This window comes from Arvicanthis niloticus, chromosome 20 (assembly GCF_011762505.2).
Source record: "Arvicanthis niloticus isolate mArvNil1 chromosome 20, mArvNil1.pat.X, whole genome shotgun sequence".
NCBI lineage: Eukaryota > Metazoa > Chordata > Mammalia > Rodentia > Muridae > Arvicanthis > Arvicanthis niloticus.
In genome coordinates, this window is record NC_047677.1 from 3,345,483 (window position 1) to 3,351,482 (window position 6,000).

The following is a 6,000-nucleotide window of genomic DNA, read 5'->3' on the forward strand; positions in this document are numbered from 1 at the left end:
ACTTTGTAGGACATAGCTGACTGTAAAATTGTATCTGGTTTTTCTCTCTCATTTTCTCATATTTCTGTGCCCCAAACATGTCAAACTCACTCACTCCTGCATCAGATGCTTCATTTCTCTTTTGCATGAGATACCACTTTGTAGGCATTCTCCAGGCTCATTTCCATATCCCCACGATGCCTTCATTTTCTGTGTTCTTGCCTTTCTCTATTTTTTCATTCTCACTTTCTTGCCCTGTTTCTGGCTTATTTTTTCTTCAACATTTTTTCATCAGGCTATTATGTTTCTCAGTTCTTTTCTTACCACCATATAGAGGAACATAATTTCAAGAGATAGGAGATTTTTTTTTGTTTGGTGTTTTTTTGTTTTGTTTTGTTTTGTTTTTTGAGACAGGGTTTCTCTGTATAGCCTTGGCTGTCCTGGAACTCACTCTGTAGACCAGGCTGGCCTCGAACTCAGAAATCCTCCTGCCTCTGCCTCCCAAGTGCTGGGATTAAAGGCATGTGCCACGACTGCCGGGTGAGATTAGAGATTTTATTTTGTGCTAAATTCTCAGTGCCTATCACATGGCTTAGTACAGAGTGAATACTCAAAAACAAATGTATAGTTTGCTCTAGTATAGCATGACAAATTTAAAATAGCTTCAAGGGTATACTTTTTATTATCACAAAAATGTTATTGACTAAATACACTCTATTAATTTTTGATCCATGATTCAAATAAGCCTGTTTTTCCTTTTTGTGTTATTCTAGAACATTGATAAATACTTTGAAGGATGTGCTCTTCTTGTAAAGACCAGGACAAACTGGGAATATTTTTTAAAAAGTCTCATGTTCATGGATGGAAAATTACATAAATACAAATTATAATTAAATATAAATATAAAAATTCAACAATATTTATTATTGAAAGAGGATTATATTACATAGAGCCTCTAATCTGTGATAGTCTCATGTGTTATTATACAAGTTACTGAATGAAAAAAAGTTTTAAAACTGTATCAAACTCTTCCTCTAAGCAGTTAAGATGCCCATTGCCCAGGTTGAGGGGTAGAAAACTCAGAGCCCAGAAATCCTGGATATAACCCCCAATCACCCACTATAGAAGTTCTCAATTCTCCTTCTACAGGGCTTTGAGACATAGATGGATCCTATGATTTTATTTAATCTTACATCAATGCTTTGATGTTTCAAACATTGAATATATTTGGAAAATCAGTTTGAGAAAAGATTTATTAATAAAATTCAATTCAACTGTAACAACAGAAAATTTCATAGATTGTGTTCATACGTGCATAAAATGACCAAAACACATCTTGACACTATGAAGATCCTTATTGCTTTAACAATGGCATGTAAATTAATTATAATCCTATTTTCTTGTTTATGAGGCACTAAATAATTAGTTACATTTTCTATGTGGATGAATTATGGGTATGTGTAATTTAATACCCATATTAAATATTTTTATTAATGCTGGCAAGTTTGGTTTCGCTTATGGGACTGAACATAAATGTAAATTCTCAACTTGCATTTCAACTTAAGACTTTTTTGAATGGGAAGAAAGGCTGACCAGTATCTCTGATAAATATTGTACTGGCAAATCAGTTTTCACACTTTGGTCCTGATCTGGACTCTGTAGAACCAGCAAAGCCCTATTCAGGAAACTCCATTCAGGCTTTCTTATCTACATGTCTCTCTTAAAATCATTTTAAAGATTTTAGTTTTAAAATTATATCTATTTATTTTATGTGCATGAGTCTTTTGCCTTCATGTATGTAAGTACCTCATGTGTGTACCTGATGTTCATGGAGCACAGGGGAGTACATCAGATCTCTTAGAACTAAAACTGTAGATGGTTGCAAGCCACCATTTGGGTGTTGGGGACCAAACCAAGTCCTCTGTAAGAACAGCAGATACTCTTACTCAGAGCCAGATACTCTTACTTCAGCACCTGTTTTTAGTTTTCATTGTGTATATACTGTGGGTTTATGTTGGTGTATGGTTCATACAAGTACATTGTCCATGAAGCAAAGATGAGAATATCAGTTGAGAGATTGCAGGCAGTTAACTTTGGTGCTGGGAATTGATCTTCCACCTCTATAAGAGCAGTATGCTCTCTTAACTGTTGGTCCTTCTCTCAAGTCCCTCATAATCATTTATCAAAGGTAGAATTTTTTTAAGGTGAAACGTAACTTTAGAACTATTACATAATTGATGATAATGCATATTTGAAAGCGATTTTTTTCCTAAAAGAAAATTGTGATTCAATTAAGTTTTGCAAACACTTCATTAGATCTTAAAATGACCTTACTTAAATATTGAACATCTTTAGGATACTGAGATGGCAATTTCCCTGTGATTAAAAATGTTCTCTCCATTCTTAAAACTTTAATTTTTATCATTATCCTGGAAGTCATTTCACTCTGTAGGAAACAGCTCAAAGTTTATGAATACTTTCCTTGGCAAAGCTCATGTGGATCACTCTGTTTAATCAGTGTTCATAGTTGTCAGTGTTTTTCATTAGGCGAAGATATTCTAAGAGGAAAGCATCAGTTTCCCATAAAGTCTATCAAGACAAAGTGTACATAGAAGTCACAAAGATATGTGGGTTTGTTTAGAAATCAAATCTATAATTTTATTGTGACTCAAATGCAATGCCATTTTATAACGTTGGTGATGATCAATGTCTTCTCAGCCTAGGGAAGGTTTGGAGAAGAGAATATATATAAATAAATAGGCATTTTTCATTTTTGCCTCAGCTTTGCATGAATGATTTGGAGGAAGTCAGGTTTTCTTATATTTTACTTTTCTTAATAATAGTTCTGCACTTCATCTTACTTTGCTAACACCTCTGTACATTCCCTGTACTGCTCAGAATGTTGATGCAATCCAGAATCATCAGTGTACCCCTTGAGCGTCTAGGCATTAGTCAATCCCTCCCTGAGAGGGCAGGTGTTGAAGGCTTTTCAATGTCAGGGCCAAAAAAACTTCCATAACCTCCTTTCCATTTCTTTCAATCCCTTGAGAACCTCTTAACAATCAGGGAAGCTTTTCTTACACAGTAAGATATGGCACTATAAACAGCTACCTTAGGAGAGCCACCTTTTAAGATTAAACTAAAACTAAAGCATTCATGACTGATAAGGTTTGTATCCTTGAGAAGGAACAGTGTATTTACCTGATCAGGGTGACCTGAGTCTATTTCTATTAACAGTGAACTCCAGCTACAGTTTCAAAAAAGCACTAATTATTTCTTTGTCTGTGTGTATGTGTGTGTGTGTGTGTGTGTGTGTGTGTGTGTTTTGTTAAAAGTCTGTCAAGAAAATTAAGCATCTTCTCATGGATCATTTGACTTAGGTCAAGTTATTAAATGGAAAAATAGACAACAAAGTTATGTTTACATTATAAGGAAGGAAGAACATGAAGTGGGAGCCACCATGAAGCAGTGTTGCTGGCTTACTTTCACAGTAAAAATGAGCCTTGAACTGATACTCTGAGAGAGCTCTTTGAGCTCTAGAAATCTGGCATGTTAACCTCTGATTTTTTTTAAAGCTCATTTTCTTTGTTTTAGCTCAGAGGTAATAACATACACTTGATTACTTCATAGGCTTGATTTTCATCATTCTATTACTATATGAGAAGGCATTTGAAATATTAAAAGTTACTAAAGAATAGAAACGTTGCTTCAACCATAAAGCAATAGATTCATTAGTGTTACTGTAGCAACATCCCAAGTGAAGAAGGTAGGTAACCTGTTCTCATTTTTTTTCCCACAGGACCTCTGGGTAAAAAGCCTAATGATGTTTGCTAGAAGGAAGAAATCTTGTCTCCAAAATGCCCATAGCAGAAGTCCCTTGATAAGAATAACCTCCTGTAAATAGAACACTACCTTTCTGAGACACAGGTCCCGGCAGATTTCTACCAAGAGTACAGCTCTTCAGGGATGAGGAAACAAAACTATTATACTGAATCTCCCACAGCATCAGCAACCTTGCAACCATCACTTAGAAGCCTCATCTATTCTGGCCAGGGCTTGGGAGAGTCTCAGAGTTCAAACTCTTTTTTCATCTCTTCTGAGTCATTAGACCATGTTTTTCCTTAGAGCTATACAGCTTGATGGCAATTTTTAAAAATTTTGATTTAATTTGATTTGATAATATTCTTTCAGTAGTAAGATTGTTTACAATATTGCTGAAAGACTCCTGACTATCATCTATGCTCATAACGATTTTAAATTTTTACATAAATAGCTTTTCACATAAATGGAAATTTGTTTTGGAGTTCTAGATATGCTCCATTTAGAGATCCTCTAAGAAAAGACTTTGTCACCTTTGTAGATCTTCTTTCTCATATATCTTACAAAAATTTTGTGCATTTTATGCATGTAACAGATGCAACTAGTTATTCAGATTATTTTCTATTAATTTCTACAAATTTATGAGTGGACAAGAGCACACTTGCCACAATGCACATAAGGAAGTCTCAGGTCAGCTCTGTGAAGGCTATTTACTCTTATCTTCATGTGTGTTCCAAAACTCAGTTCAAGCTCACTAAGCAAGAACTATCTCACCAGTCCATTGCAGATTATTAGACTATTTCTACTTTTACATTTTGTCTATAAAATAAAGTGGAAACATTAAAAATTAGTGTTTTGAAGTAAACATTAGAGTTCTATTTTATTGTCCAAAAAATGAAAGAAACCTTTAATGAACCAGCTAATAACTTGGAGTAAAGGTTTTTAATAAACTGAAACAGGAAAAAAATTACATTAGGAAGACTATTTTAGCAGGCAATATAAATACAAGTTAGTGTGACTATTTGGTACTTTAAGAGAAGTGTAAGGACTGTTGTATTTAGCACTTTATGGTAAATCTCACATGCTGTGAGCCATCCTAATTGCACCTCAAAAAATATTGAAGTGTATGTGTATCACTGTGAGAATATGCCACCATGTTTGTCTGAGGAGGCTAGAAGAGAAAGTCAGATCATTGAGAGCTGAAGTTACAGTTGTGAGTGGCCATGTGGATATGTAAAGCCCAATGAAGGGAGGACCTCACCCAAGCCTTGGGAAATCACAGCCACCCATTAACTCACAAGACATTGAACTTGATGCAATCAGCAAGAGGTATATTTCTATCAACATGTTGAGGTCAAGGCAATGGGGTTTGACCTCGGGGCTTTGGAGACAGAGAGAATTTAAAGTCAAAAACCACAACTCAGGGGGAAAATCACAACCCAGGGGGAGTATAGGAGGGTTATTGGAGAGCACCTGTGGAAAGTCCCAGCCCATTATTCAGTTTGTGACAGGGTCCAAGGAACAGTCATGGGGAACATGTTGTATAGGTTATTCTCTAAGAGCCTATTCATAATCAAACATCTATCTTGTGGTCAGCCAAGTTCCTGAAACACAGAGTTCATGACCAAGCTAACCTGCACTCTTGGTTCTGCTTAGGCTGTTAGGAGTTTTTGAAAATTCTTAACCCTTTCAGATGCTTGGAATAAAACCCAGGTCTTCTGGAAAAGTAGCTGCTGCTCTTAAAGTTTGAGCAATCTTTCCAGCCCCACTATGCTAATCTCTTACCTGCATTAATTTATCTAGTCTTGACAATTATATGAGGGTACAGATGAGGAATTGTGGGAATAAGCAGTTATTGACACAAATCAACATCCTCAATAAAATAACAGCCAAAGGATTAAAGGACAACCTTATTTGTATGTGGTATAGGTTCAAAACATAGTTGTATTACTAGTAATTTCCTTCTTTCTGTTTTAAGCTTTATAGTTGTTTGTGAATGGAATGTTTCTGTGTAGGTGAATTTTAATCCAGCAGAATGGCTGCTCTAGAAAGTGACCACATCCAAAGACATTCTAGTTCTGTGTGATCTGGCTGGAATGACACAATTTTAATCTCTCTGGCTGGAATACAGACACGCCCTTAGCACACAACTTTAATCCCAAACAATGAAAGTAAAGTTAGTTTGTAGAAGGAAGCAGCCAT